This window comes from Ornithorhynchus anatinus, chromosome 4 (assembly GCF_004115215.2).
Source record: "Ornithorhynchus anatinus isolate Pmale09 chromosome 4, mOrnAna1.pri.v4, whole genome shotgun sequence".
Classification (NCBI taxonomy): domain Eukaryota; kingdom Metazoa; phylum Chordata; class Mammalia; order Monotremata; family Ornithorhynchidae; genus Ornithorhynchus; species Ornithorhynchus anatinus.
In genome coordinates, this window is record NC_041731.1 from 39,476,282 (window position 1) to 39,492,263 (window position 15,982).

Sequence of the window (15,982 nt, forward strand, 5' to 3'; positions counted from 1 at the left end):
CTCTAGCCTCTGTATAGGAAATATAAGAAGGTGGGTCCTCCTAATAATTAACAATAATAATTATGGTATTTATTAAACACCTACCTTGTGCCAAGTACTGTACTTGTATTAAGCACTGGGGTAGATGCAAGTTAATCAGGTTGGACAAAGTCTCTGTTCCACTCTGGCCTAACACCCACAGGAGGTGGGTGGGTTTTCTTTTGGTCATCTCCGGAGCTTGTCAAGTGAAAAACGTCCATTTGGAAGAAGGTGGGATTTAGTAAGGTGGTAAAGAGTCAGCCACCTCTCAGGGTTGCACCTGGAGAATTTCCAGTACTCTACCCGTTTCTACTATGGGAGGGAGAGTCAAACAGAGGCATACCCATTCCATTCCTAGCTTGGCAGTGACTAGCGAGTGGAAGACAATCTGTTAAAGTCAAAACTCCCCTTTGCTGGGCGGCAGCAGCATGAGAGAGAGTCGACGGTGGAGGCTCGAGTTTAGTGCTTGGAAGGAGGCATTGGTAAACCATTTCTGTATTTTCACCAAGAAAACTCTATGGATACACTCCCAGAATGATTGCAGATGGAGTCAGGGTTTTCTAGGAGAGATGTGTCCATGGTGTCGCTATCGGTCGGAGACGACTCGATGGCGTAAGACAAGAATAATATATACCGACATCATCATCTGTACTTATTGCTCACTTATGTGGAGAACTCTGGTAGGTGTTTGGCAAAAATATAAAAATAGAATCAATCAATCAATGGTATTGAGTGCTTACTGTGTGCAGAGCACTGTACTAAGCTCTTGGGTGAGTAAAAATCATTTGTAGATTCGTTACCTGCCCACAACTAGCTTACAGTCTAGAGTAGAAGACAATGTTTTTTCATTGAAGAATATGCAATCTATTGATTGTGTATGGCAGACACAACATCCTGAACCATAAATTGATCATATTTACATTGTTTGCTTGAATCAACGTGGCTTAGTGGAAAGAGCACGTGCTTGGGAGTCAGAGGTCAAGGGTTCTAATCTCAGCTCTGCCACCTGTCAGCTCTGTGACCTTGGGCAAGTCACTTAACTTCTCTGTGCCTCAGTTATCTCATCTGTAAAATGGGGATGAAGACTGTGAGCCATATGTGGGACAACCTGAGTACCTTGTATGTACCCCAGCGCTTAGAACAGTGCTTGGCTTAGAACAGTTAACTCATGGACAGAGAGTTGTCTGTTATAATAATAACAATGGTATTTTTATACACTGTTCTAAGCACTGGGATAGATCCAAGGTAATCAGGTTGTCCCACGTGGGGCTCATAGTCTTAATCCCCATTTTACAGATGAAGTAACTGAGGGACAGAGAAGTTAAGTGACTTGCCCAAAGTCACACAGCTGACAAGTGGAGGAGACAGGATTAGAACCCACAACTTCTGATTCCCAAAGCCATTATCTTTCCACTATGTTTTTCTTTCCCAAGCACTTAGTACCCTGCTCTGCACACAGTAAATGCTCAATAAATATAATTAATTGATTGATTTCCACTGTGACCTTGAAGACCATTTGTATCTGTTTGTTTATTTTATGATATTTGTTAAGTGTTTACTATGGCCCAGCACTGTACTAAATGCTGGGGTGGATACAAGCTAATCAGGTTGGACACAGTCCGACAGTCTTTATCCCCATTTTACAGACAAGGTAATGAAGGTTCAGAGAAGTGAAGTGATTTGCCCAAGGTCACACAGCAGATAAGTGGCCAAGCCAGAATTAGAACCCAGGTCCTTCTGACTCCCAGGCCCATGCTCTATCCATTTGGTCATGTAGGCTTCTCTGGCTTTGCCTGGGACTCTTTCTTCCAACCCACCCAAAATGTTTGACCCTGAAGAAAAGGATATTTTGACTGCCACTGTCTCTTCTTTTGTCTGGTCCACTGATAACACTACAGGTCAGCTTTTGACATTTGATTTATGGGCAGTTTTCAAGGAACAGAGATGCCTGGAAATAACAAATGAACAATTGCAAGTCACAGAGCTAGAGGTAAGTAAAAATGGCAGAATCCCAAATGGGGGAAGATATTATCTCCCCTAAAGAGTGGGGTGGAGAAAGCGGGTGGGAGGCTATTTTCTTCCCTCAGAAGGAGCTGGGATTAGATGATCAAGTGAGGAACCCAGAATTCAGAATTTGGACCAAGTAGCTGGTCAAAGTGGAAAAGCACTCACACTCTGCCAAACTGAAAATGCAAATAAAATAATCCCCTAAACCGGGGCTGGAGCCAATTTCAGACTGTGCCTACTCTGGGCCATGGCCACAGAGCCCCAAATGATCTGGGCTGGCTTTCATCCTGGCCAGGCTATAATAATAATAATGGTGGCATTTGTTAAGCACTTACTATGTGTCAGGCACTGTACTAAGCAATGGGATAAATACAAGCACATCAAGAGAGACACAGTCTCTATCCCACATGGGGCTCACAATCCTAATTCCTATTTGATAGATGAGGTAACTGAGACACAGAGAAGTGACATGCCCAAGCTCACAAAGCAGAAAAGTGGCAGAGCAACGATTTGAACAAGATTTTCATTCAATAATATTTATTGAGTTCTTACTATGTGCAGAGCACTGTACTAAGCACTTGGAATGTACAATTCGGCAACAGATAGAGACAATCCCTGCCCATTGACGGGCTTACAGTCTAATCGGGGGAGACAGATGGACAAAAACAAGACAACTTAATAGCAATAAATAGAATCAAGGGGATGTACACCTCATTAACAAAATAAATAGGGTAATGAAAATATATACAAATGAGCACAGTGCTGAGGGGAGGGGAAGGGAGAGGGGGAGGAGCAGAGGGAAAGGGGGGAAAGGGGGCTTAGCTGAGGGGAGATGAAGGGGGGCAGAGAGGCAGCAGAGGGAGCAGAGGGAAAAGGAGAAGCTCAGTCTGGGAAGGCCTCTTGGAGGAGGTGAGCTCAGTAAGTTCCTTCTGACTCCCAGGCCCATGCTCTTTCCACTAACCCATGCTGCTTCTCATGCTGCTAATGTCCCAATCTTCCTCTTCACTTGCCATATGTAACGCTGATCCAGAAACAATTTGCAGAATCCCAGAAGCTCTCTGGGAGTTCTGTTTTTTGAATTTACTTTTTCAGGCTTCTTCTGTAGCACTTGGGTCAGCAACTGGATTTTGCTCATTATGGGATTTTAACTTGGGAGACACTTAAAGCCCAGCCAGTGAAGCAAAGTGGCCCATGGAAAGAACACAGGACTGTGGGTGTTGGGAGATCTGAGTTCTAATCCTAGTTCCACCATTTACCTGGTGTGTGACCTTGGGCAAATCACCTTATTCCTCTGTGCCTCAGATCCCTTATCTTTAAAATGGAGATTAAATACCAGTGCTTTTTCTCCCTTAGACTGTGAGCCACAGTTGTACCTAGGGCCATATCTGATCTCATTACCTTCTATCTTTTCTGGTACTGAGATACAAGCTTGGCACGTAATAAGGAATTATCAAAAATCATAGTTATCATTATTATTATTTTGCTAATACTATATTCTACTAATATACTATCAATATGCCAAATAACGATAATGATGGTATTTGTTAAGAGCTTACTATGTGTCAAGCACTGTTCTAAGAGTGGAGACTTCAACATTATTGGAATTTTCATTGATTATGTGTATCATGCTTATCATTCAATCATATTTATTGACTGCTTATTGTGTGCAGAATGCTGTTCTAAGCTCTTGGGAGAGTAAAATACAACAAAGTTCATAGATACAGTCCCTGTCCACAGTGAGCTCACAGTTTAGAGGGGGAGAAAGACATTACTATAAACAAGTAAATTACATATACGTACAAAATTGGCATGGGGCTGAGGAGGAAGTGAATAAAGGGACCAAATCAGGGCAAAACAGAATGGGGTGGGATAAAAGGAAATGAGGATTTAGTCAGAGAAGACCTCTTGGAGGAGTTGTGCCTTCAATAAGGCTTTGAATGTGGGGAGAGTAATTGGCAGAAATGAAGAGGGAGGATGTTCCAAGTCAGAGTCAGGATGTGGGCCAGAGGTAAGTGGCAAGATAGATTAGATCAAGGTACAGTGAGTAGGTTGACACTAGAGGAGCAAAATGTGCAGGCTGGGTTGTAATCATAGAACAGTAAGGTGAGGTAAGAGGTGGCAAGGTGATGGAGTGCTTTAAAGCCAACGGTAGGAGTTTCTGTTTGATGCAGAGTTGGATGGACAACTACTAGAGGTTCTTGAGGAGAGGGAAAACATGGACTGAACATTTCAGTAGAAAAATGATCCAGACAGCAGAGGGAAGTATGGACAGGAGTGGGGAGAGAGAGAAGGCAGGGAGGTTAGCAAGGAGGCTGATATAGTAATCAAGGCAGGATAAGGTAAGTTCTTGGATTAATGTGGTAGCCATTTGAATGGAGAGGAAAGAGTGGGTTTTAGCAGTGTTGTTATGTTGAACTCACAGAATTAAGTGATATGTTGAATATGTGGGTTGAATGAGAGAGATGAGTCAAGGGTAACACCAAGGCTACAGTCTGGTGACACAGAAAGGATGGTGGTGCCATCTACTGTGATGGATAAGTCAGGGGGAAGACTGGGTTGGGGTGAAAGATAAGTCCTGTTTTGGACATATTAAAATTGAGATGTTGGCAGGACATCCAAGTAGAGATGTCATGAAGGCATGAGGAAATGCAAGACAGCAGAGGACCAGAGAGATTGGGGCTGGAGAATCATTCATTCATGCAATCATATTTATTGAGCATTTATATGTATTATTATTACTGTTAATAATAGAAATAATAATGATAATAGTAACAATACAAATAATCAGTAAAAATTCCAACAATGTTGAAGTCTCCATCTGCTATAATGGATTCTTCTGGTACAACGCAGCTTCTATAAAGGCAAATGCCCCTCTCTGCATTGTGCTTTAAGAGATAAGGAGACAACCTCTGCAGCCTCTTCCCCTATGTTCTATTAATGTTAAATCAGTGATGCTGCAATATGTAAAGAGTCAGCAGATATGCAAAGCACGGGTGGATCTGCTGTCTCTTCACAGGCAAAGCTCTCACTGAAATTAGGCAGGAATTTTGCTTCCATCAGGATTTTTGGAATGAAGAATGAGGTCTTCTAAGGAAAGCAGGGAACTAATATACAGCAAACCTCGTGGAAAGCCTCATATCCAGATCTGTCTTTCAAGGCCAGAGTCTACATTTGTTGTTTCTTTGATGGGTTAGAGAATTAAAAGCTGTTTGTCCCTGCAGCTCTCAGCACAAGAATCCTTCCCAGCCTTTGCTCTACCCCACGTCTCTGCCACACCCCTCCCTCCTCAGTTTAAAGGCTTTGCAAGATGCCATAAAAAAATCTCTTTATCTTTTCTAAGGACACTTAGATCCTTCTTCTGGGAAGTTGTTCTTAGGAGAAGCATTATGCTCTAATAGTGCACAAGACTGGGATCCAAGGCACCAAGCATCCAGTCTTGGTTCCCGCTACTTGTAATGGTATTTGTTAAACACTTACCGTGTGCCAGGCACTGTACTAAGCACTGGGATAGATACAAAATAATCAGATGGACACAGTCCCTTTCCCATGTAGGGCTAACAGTCTTAATTCCCATTTTACAGATGAAGTAACTGAGGCCCAGAGAAGTAAAGTGCCTTGCCCAAAGTCACACAGCAGACAAGTGACAGAGCAGTGTGGCCTAAGCTCACAGAGGACCTGGGTTCTAATTCTGGCTGTGCCACTTGTCTGTTCTGTGACCTTGGGCAAATCACTTAACTTCTCTGTGCCCCATTTATCTCAGCTGCAAAATGGAGATTGAGACTGTGAGTCCCATGTGGGACATGGACAATGTCTAACCTATTAGCTTCTACCTACCCCATTGCTTAGTACAGTGTCTGGCACATAGTAAATAGTTAACAAATACCATAATTAAAAAATAAAGATCTGGGATTAGAATTCAGCTCCTCTGATTCCCAGCCCATACTCTTTCCACTAGGCCATGCTGCTTTACTTGTTTGCTTGTGACCTTGAACAAGTCACTGAACTTCGCTGGGCTTCAGTTTTCTCATCTGAAAAATACTTGTTTTCCCTTCCCCTTAGACTGTGAACCCCATGTGAGACAGGGGCTGTGTCTGGCCTGATTACCTTTCATCTACCTATGCACATAGTTCAGTGCTTAGTGTATAATTGCTTTATAATTTTCATTATCATCATTATTATTACTACTAATAATAATAATAACAAGGGTAGGGGCATGTGGGAAAATGAATAAATAAGAAGAGTATGCAGAGAGATATGGATGTGAATGCTAGAGATAACTGTTGGATTGGCATGACCTGGGGTGAGGGAATTTAATCAAAGAATGCTTCACAACTGGGGAGAATCATGGCTTGAACAGATTTAAAGTGGGAAGGAATTATAAAGAGAAGGGACCAGAGAGATAGAGCAAGGAGTTATAGGTAGGAGTGAGAGGAAGGGTCAGTAAGAAGGTGAGTTTGAGGAATGAAGAGCATGATTTGGAAAATATGTAATAGTAATAACTGTGACACTTGTTAATTGCCAACCACTGTATTATGCATTGGGGTAGATACAAAGATAATTAGGTCAGATACAGTTTCTGTCTCAGTCTAGCCTCATAGACTAAGTAAGAGGAGAACAGGTATTGAAAGAATATGTACAAGAGAGAGAACCTAAAAAACTCATCTTGAAACTAGAGGTTAGAAATTTCTTCCTGACACAGAGAGAGATGGAGATTTTTGAGGAGAAAAGAGATGTGTCCTAAATGATATTCTAGGAAGATAATCTGGGCAGCAGTGTGTAGTATAAACTGAAGTTCTATAGGGCGTTAGTCTAATAGGGAGATGATGATGAGAGCTTGAACTCGGGTGATGCCTATTTAAGGAATGGGTGGATCTAAGAAACATTGTAAAGAAACAACTGGCAATATTTAGCAAGAGACCGAATGTGGGATTAAAAGATAGGGAGGAATCAAAGATGACATTAAGATTGCAAGATTCTGGAACAGGAAGGATGGTGGTATTGTCACCAAGAAGGGTAAGTTAGGAGAAATGGGATTAGAAGGGGAAGATGAGTTTAATTTTCATCACTTGAGGGGGTGAAGGTGAGAAATCCATATTCTGTCCTGGAGGCTAGAGAAAATGCACATATGTAACTCAGAGCAACATTATCATTAGGAATCCATCATGGATATTTACTGAGCACTTATGATGTGCAGAGCATGGAACTAAGCACTTAGTAAAGTACAATATAGTACAAAAGAGGTAGACATATTTCCCGCCCACAAGGAAGTTAATGATGATGGTATTTGTTAAGTGCTTACTATGTGTCAGACACTGTAATAATAATGTTGGTATTTGTTAAGCGCTTACTATGTGCAGAGCACTGTTCTAAGTGCTGGGGTAAATACAGGGCAATCAGGTTGTCCTATGTGAGGCTCACAGTCTTAATTCCCATTTTACATCTGAGGTAACTTAGGCACAGAGAAGTTAAGTGACTTGCCCACAGTCACACAGCTGACAAGTGTCAGAGGCAGCACTGTACTAAGTACTGGGGTAGATACAAGCAGATCAAGTTGGGCACAGTCCCTGACCCGTATGGGGCTCTCCATCTCAATCCCTATTTTACAGATGAGGTAACTGAGGCACAGAGAAGTGAAGTGAATTGTTCAAGATCACATAGCAGACAGGTGGTGGAGTTGGAGGGTGAGCCAGATATTAAAATAGATTAGACCTTATGCACGTAGGTGTAATGTATATTAATGTCTATCTCCCCACCCACCTACCAACTCTTGTATTGTACTCTTCTAAGTATTTAGTAAAGTGCTCTCCACACAGAAGTGTTCAATAAATATTGTTGATTGATAGGTTCATCAAAAGAGGGAAATTGCATCAACTCTGGAGAAATAGGGCTTTCCAAGCTCTTGAAGTCATTTATGTATATTTAATAAAATTGAGATGCTTTAGGTGTAGTAGGGTAAAGGCCTGCTAGGTTCCTAGTGCTTTAAGAGGGAATGAATGGGAGGACAACCGAAATTGAGCCCAGCTGGGTTTTTACTTAAGCATTAAAAACAAGAGGCAGGTGGGCTCTAGGGCTACTCTACAACTAGGAGGGAGGGGAAAGGTTCGGTTTGCTGATCTCACAAAGATTGAGAAAATAGAGGCTGGGGGAAGTCTGAGATTTTTGAAAATAGGTGTGTTAAGGAAAGACAGGCCTCTTTTATTACAGAATCCCAGTGCCTTGAATGGAACCTAAGAAAGCATGCAGAAGAGCCCTGTGAAGATAAAGGTTAGTACACTTGTGAGAGACTCTGAACTCCTTCTCGGAGTCTGACTGTCTTGATTCCCAGCATTGGGTCTGTGGCAAGTCTGGATTTTCCCTAAACCTCTTTAGCTGCCTTGAGTTTAGGCTTGTGTGAGAAAGTTGTTTTGAAAGTGCTGATGCTTCCTTCTGTACAACAGGTTGCAACAGGAAATTCAATTAAATGGACATCAAGAAATTGCTGATCATAATTCACAGCTCTTGGGTTGCTGGGCAGCTTGCGTGCTCTGTCGAGATGGATTGCGGCAGGTGATCTGTGTGGACTCAGCTCCCAGTTGGCACTTTAAGTGCAGGAATGGCACTTTTTATGCTGGTGTCATTTAGTGACAGTGCAGTTCTGGGTTCACATGCATATGCTGACTTTGGGGGAGGGTGGGTGAGAAAAGCAGCTTCTTATGTCCCTTCTTCAGAAAGGTCAGGTTTCACTGCTTCTGTTTCTATTCTTGTTTCCTGTATATGAATGGCTTTTTCCTAAGTTCTGCTGTTTGGCTATAACCTTATTCAAAATAGTCTGAATAGCCTGACTCTATAAAGTCCAACTTATTCTAGTTAGTGGTAGAAAGCCTGTGGTTAGGGGAATACCCAACTAAAACTTCTCTGACTTTAGTGGTCTAAAAGGAAAAAAAGCAGTTCATAAACTCCTAGATTTCAAGGAACATGAAGAGGGTATTTTTCAAACAGGACAGTAGTAAAGTCATCTTTTAAATCCTTTCTGAAAAAGCTGTCCCCCTCAATTTCCTTGGGGAAATCAATCAGTAAATATGACTGACTTTTTCTTCATAGTGCACCCTACTTAAAGGATGGTATTTAAAGCTAAATCTTGTGATACATTGTTCCCACTATATTTTCCATTTCTCCGACAGCTAAAGGTGTACTCTCACTCCATCTCTCTTACCATAACAAAAGTTAAATCTTCAAAAAGGTCTTTTTTGATTGAAATTCATTGACTTTCAGGAATGTACTTTTCAGTTCCAGTGCTCTTGAAGTGAGCAGAATTGGTTAGCATACATGAATCAGTTTCATCCTGCAGAGTATCTACTAGGTGCTCTGTTTGTGCTGAGCACTGCTGTAGGCACTTGGAACAAACTACTGAAGTATAAAATTTTGTCCCTGACCTTTAGTTTACATTCAAATGGGGGAGAAAAGTGGATGCAAATGGTTAAATGTACTGTAAGAAAAAAAGAAAATATAGGAGTAAGCAATTAAAAAACAAATCTATGCACATGAGTGCTTTACCATATGCTTTTGTAGCTTGTTATAGGTAAATGGCTTTTTCTGGTTTGAGCTTATTTTTTAAGGAGATTATGAATAACAGTGCCAGAGTGGCAACTTTTGGGGAGAGAGATACTATTCTCTCTTCTGAGGCCTTCCAATGTTTTAACATTTGAAAAATGAATTGAGTCAGATTCAAGCGTTAGAGAAGTTTCATCTAACTTCTTGGAAAATGGAGAGGTATAACTAAGTGGGACTGTGGAAGTCTTTGATTTTTTGGGCTCCCTAAAAGGCCTAGGGAGAGAATTCTCCCATGGGATTACAGGGAAGGAATACTGTACTGTAAGAGGCAAGGTATGCTTGCTTCCTCCTTGAAAGTGGGCCATGGGAAGAGAAACTGTTGGTGACTTTCTTAATTGAAGTGGAGTTAAGGAAGGGCAGGACTTAAGAGCCTGTAAACAGCCTTATTTTCTTCCCTTTGCTATCAAGAAAGTCCTAAAGAGTCTTTGAAGAAAAATTCATCCCTTGATCTTGTGCATCAGCCAGCCAAGTGAATTCCCTCACTGGTGAGATTACCCTCATCCTCAAAGATTAGAGTTCAAATCTGGTGGGGGCCTTGAAGACAAAGATCAAGGGAGTGAGTGCCTTGGGAAGCCTAGCAAGTAGGTCAGCAATTATAAATGGTACTCACAGATAATAATTCAGGTTTGAAAGAAATCAAGACCACTAATTGGCTTCCAGCTGTGTGCTACTGTATTTTTGTATTCCCAGAATCTGTGACAGATCTGAACTGCAAACGATCATCCCTAGGCTTATGAGGAACCATGTGATTCTAGATTCATGAGTAGGGGAGGTGGTCTGAGTCCATAACTGATCTCCTGAAAGTTATTCCTGGTCATCTTGCTGGGACTGAGACTGGCATGTGAAGGGTTAATGCCTCAGGCGTTCCCTCCTGATGTGGATTGGGTCTGATTGTGGTAATTTAACAAGGTAAAATCCCAGGATGTGCCAGAGAGTTAAGTGGAAATATAATTGGGGTGGGCAGGGGAATTGAAGATGAATTAATATAAGCTTGAAACTGGACAAGCTTGCAACTGGAGAAACAGCATAACCTAGTGGAAAGGGCATGAATCTGCAAATCAGAGGGCCTGGGTTCTAATCCCAATTTTGCCACCTGTGTTACCTTGGGCAAGTAATTTAACTTTTCTATGTTTTAAGTACCTCATCTGCATAATGGATATATTATACCCATTTAGTCAATTGTAACTTCTGAGCACTTATGGTGGGGATGGGAGGGGGGATGAACAAAGGGAGCAAGTCAGGACCACGCAGAAGAGAGTGGGAGAAGAGGAAAGGGGGCTTAGGGAAGGCCTCTTGAAGGAGATGTGCCTTCAAAAAGGCTCTGAGGTTGGGAAGAGTAATTGTGGGTTGGATTTGAGGAGGGAAGGTGTTTCAGGACATGGGTGAGGGGTTGGTGTTGAGATAGATGAGATGGAGAGACAGTAAAAAAGGTCAGCACGGGAGGAGTGAAGTGTGAGGGCTGGGTTGTAATAGAGGAGTAAGGTGAGGTAGGGGGTAAGGTGACTTTTTTTCAAAGCCAGTGGTGAGTGTTTATGGAGGTAGGATGGGCAACCACTGGAGTGTTTTGAGGAGTTGGAAACATGTCCTGAATGGTTTTTTGTAGAAGAATGATCCAGGCAGCAAAGTGAAGCATGGACTGGAGTGGGAGAGACAGGAGGCTGGAAGATCAGCAAGGAGGCTGATGCAGTAATCTAGGTGAGATAGGATGAGTAATGTGTTAGCAGTTTGGATGGAGTGGAAAGGGTGGATTTTGATGTGATGTGAAGGTGAGACTGACAGGACTTAGTGATGGATTGAATATGTGGTTTGAATAAGAGAGCAGAGTCAAGGATAATGCCAAAGTTATGGGCTTGTGAGACAGGAAGGATGGTGGTGCTGTGTACACTGATAGGATGGGTACCATATAGGAGACATGACTGTGTCCAACCTGACTAGCTTGCATCTACACTAAGGTTTAGAACAGTGCTTGACACAACAGGGATAAAATACCACAAAAACAAACTGGTCAACAGGTGTTCAGAATCATATTAAAGAGCCACCCAGGTGTGCAAGGGGGGATTAGAATTTTCTCTCTGTGGAGAGTTAAAAATCTACTAAAGTTACAGTAAATTTAGTTCTTACCAGGTGTAACTTTTAAAATCTTGAATAGAGGCTTAACAGGAACTACTTTAGGTTCTGAGTGAACAGAATGAATGAGATTCACCCTTAACCTGAAAAGCAATTAGCCCTCGCTCTAGGGCAAAAACTGGTAAAATTTGCCCCGAAAGTCATTACACTCTGGGCAGAGCACTATACTAAGCACTTGAGGAAAGTACAGTGCATTAGATTTGGCTTTAGCTGGTGCAAGACTGCTGACATTTTTGTGTATTTGTCTTAGATGTTTTAATGCTTGCTTCATCACTTATGCATTTATCTCCAGTCTCCTCTCCCCACCTCTTACTCTTAGATTGTGAACCTTCTGAAAGACGAGTCATGTCTACTTCCCACAAGGGTATTTTGCCCCAGTGTTTAGTACGGCATGCTGCACTTGGCAAGTGCTAAATTAATACTACTACTAGTGTCTCCCACACTAGCCTCCTATTCTTCCACCCAGCATTCTTAGCTAAGGATGTTAAGTGGAGATCCTCCCAAAATCCAATCCACAGCTCACAGTCCTGGGAATCAGGGAGGTGGGTGAAACAGCCATAAGTTTGGAGAAGGGCCTTCTCCTAGTAGTGGTGAAGTCTTCTGCCCACAGAATCACTTAGGGCATCTCACTTGGTGGACAGGAACACTTCACCGCTGTCATTTTGCCTGTAAGAGAATTCTGTATTTAAAATTCCAGCCTGTTTTTGCAATGGAATCCACCTCTCTCCACTTGCTTGCTGCATTCCAGCCCCAGCAGGATGAGTTCAAGGGCCAGAGTGCAATTCTCTGTGTTTTATGCTATTTAAGCGGTCACTATGTGCTAGGCATTGTACTAAGCACTGGGGAGATACAAGTTAATCAGATTAGACATAGTCCCTGCCACATATGGGCCACCCAGTCTTAATCGCCATTGTACAGTTGAGGTAACTGAGGCTCAGAGAAGTTAAGTGACTTGCCAAGGGTCACACAGCAGACAAGTAGCAGAGTCAAGATTAGAATTCAGGTCTTTTTGACTCACAACCTGTGCTCTATCCACTAGCCTTTAAATCAATGCTTCTGTGCAGATTCTCCTCCTGGAGTCTACCCCAGCATTTAGAACAGTGCTCTGCACATAGCGCTTAACAAATACCAAAAAAAAAAAGTGTCTCTAGCATATGCTCCAAGCAGTTGATATCAATAGAGAAGCTTTCTGGAGGGATTTGTCACTGTCCAAAGCCCTATCTCAGATCTGGCTTGGGAAAGGTGCCTGTCTCTGACTTCAAAGGTAGACTGGTAAGGTGGCTAAAAATGATTAGGGTAGGCAATTAACCAGTTTGTATTAGGCAATCTGGCTTTTAGCTGCCTGCCAGTACAGAACTGACTCTAAATCCAGTAATCATAATGTTCATCAACCACCCTAGCAAAAGCACTCACACTAGACAACTATATATACACATCCTGGTTATTACACTGGCATGGAGTGTAATGTGGTAACTTCTTGGGTGCAAATGGTATATGCTCACCTGTTTTGGAGACAATTCACCTGAACTTGGGGAATTTCTTTAGGTGGGCATTTCCCCCACTTCAGAGCCTTTGCTTTCTCACTCCAGATGTAAGTTCAGGTGCTGTGTCTGAGCTGCAGAAATCAGAGACAGGAGTGGCAGCAGCATAGTAATACTGAGTGCTTACAGTGTGTGGAATACTGTACTAAGCACTGGGAGATAATTCACAGGTTTGTGTAGTTTGGGGAAAGGAGGCTAATGATCTGAGCTCAATGCCAAAAAATACACCAGATATAAATGTCACTACCATAAATGCACCAGGCAGAGGACAGAACTGCTGAAAGATGGGACTGGACTACAGGCTAGTCTCTTTACTTTTAAGAAATCAAAGATCACTTCAAACTTGCTGTTGTGGAATGAAAGAAACAGAGGAACACTTCTGCAGCCAGCAGATGGTTGACATAGGGAAGCTTGTTACCCCGGGAAGTGGTGTGAACTGAAAATATCAATAGGTTCAAGAGGACAGATTAAACTCAAGTACAGTGGGTTTCTAGAAAGAAAGTTAAGGGGGATAGAAAGAGTTTCCCTAATCAGCTGAATCTTAGGAGTTCCTCTTAATATCCTGTTGTCGTTGTCAGAGGCAGAATACCAGCCTGAATGGACCCCTGATAATAATAAGCACTTAACAAATACCAACATTACTATGTGCCAAGCACTGTTGTAAGCGCTGGTGGGAGACAAGCTGATCAGGTTGTCCCACGTGGGGCTCGCAGTCTTCATCCCCATTTTCCAGATGAGGAAACTGAGGAACAGAGAAGTGAAGTGACTTACCCAAGGTCATGTTGCAGAGGCAGGATTAGAACCCACAACCTCTGATTCCCAAGCCCCGGCTTTTGCCACTAAGCCATGCTGATCTGTCTCAATAATAATCATTATGATATTCACAGCTTACTTTGTGCCAGTGTGTGTTTGATACAAGGTAGGTCAATCAGCCTCAATCAATTGATGTCTATTGAGCACTTAGTGTGCTGAGCACTGAATAAAGCAGTTTGGAGAGTATAATGCAATAGAGTTGGTGGTGCCCTCAAGGTGCTTACCATCAAAGAAAGTCACCTGGTAATTTGTTTGGATTACTTAGAGAAGGCCCTCACAGTTTGAAACCATCAGTTTTTATGCCAAACCTGATCCTATGAAGAAGGCAAGTTCTACACTTCTGGATCTGAGGGAAAATTGGGTATTTTGAAACAAGTGAGCATTGCTCACCAAGTTAACTTAGGAATTCAACATTAATGGACCATAAATCCCTGCAGCCTCTGTTAGAAGAAAAAATTACATTAAGGAGGCCTTTGACTTCCTCTGAAACCTAAAGCAGGCAGCTACATGATGCTGTTTTATTTACATAAGGGCTAAAATAATTGTCAAATGGACACTCACTAATCAAGATGGGATCCAAAAGCACATGTCCTATTTGGCCAGTTAGTTGTGAAACTGTACCAGTGGTGGAGTGTTTTGAGGTGGCCTTGTCCTTGTGGGCTTCTGAATATAGTTAAAAGCAGAGGAAGAAGAATGCAAATTAGGTCTCTGGACTCTTGTGGCTAATCATTAAGTCCTTTAATTATTGAGCATTTACTGTGTGCAGAGCCTTGTACTAATCACTTGGGAGAATACAGTATAAAAGACTCCCTGCCCACAATGAGCTTATAGTCTAGAAGGGGAGACAGACATTAATATCAATAAATAAAATTACAGATATGTCCAAAAGTACTGTGGGGATGAATCAAGGGAGCAAGACAGGGAATTGTAAAGGGAGTGGAAGAAAAGGAAAAGGGGTCAGGGAATGTCTGTTAATGTTGTTGTATTATACTCTCCCAAGCACTTAGTACAGAGCTTTGCACTAGTAACCACTCAAATATCTCTTTTTATTTTTTCTGAGGCAAGGGGAGGGCACAGACAATCCCTAGAGCAAATCCCTGAGTGTGCCCTCAGGGTGGTAACCATGACAGCAGTAGTGGAGAGTTAGTTAGCACCAATGAATCCACAATCCTTTTTCATCTGCTTTCATAAGTACAAACAGCTCTCCATGAACAATGAGTTGCCAAGCAAGCTGGGACTTTGCCACTAAAGGACTGTCTAAAATAATTCTGGCCAAAGGCAGTCTGGGAAACTCCTCAATCCAGGTGAGTTTATGCATTAGTAAAGAGGGTGTTTAGGGATTTGTGTGGTCACAGAAGGTAATAAAATAATGAATGGGGTCATGTTCCATTTGGTAATCTTACAGATTGGGGCAACTGAAATGCTAATTTAAAGGGAGCATTAGAGGGAGAATTAAATTATAAATCAGCTGGCCCACTTGAGATCTGAAAGGAACAGTGTGATCCAGTTAAAGGTGGGTTATTCCTTATTGTTGGATGGGAGGACAAGAGAACATGTGAATGAGGAATTGGGTGAAAGTTTCTCAAGTTCTGAAACCTGATGCTAAGCTCATGGTTCATAAGGAATACTTGGGCTGGATTTTAAAGGAGTCTGTGTTTTGGGTTTTGGATTCAAGCTCAGTTTCCTCTTGATTTGGAGGAGAGGACAAACTTCAACTTATATGAAACAAGATAAATGCATAGGAGGCAAATAATCAAATGGCCAGATTTTGCATGTAAAGAACTATGGAGGTATATTTTTACATCAACAGAAAGCAATACAAGATATCGATAGCACTTTAAAATTGTAATTTTTGTTTCACCTTCCAAAGAGTTATATGGGGTTTA

General features: G+C 42.0%; 1 non-coding gene across 1 annotated transcript; it reads left to right on the forward strand.

The window, feature by feature from the left end:
• Window positions 1-280: 280 nt before the first annotated feature.
• LOC114811958 lies at window positions 281-417 on the forward strand. The gene has a single exon (XR_003759653.1). It is a non-coding gene; the product is annotated as a small nucleolar RNA SNORA7 (small nucleolar RNA).
• The last annotated feature ends 15,565 nt before the right edge of the window (window positions 418-15,982 follow it).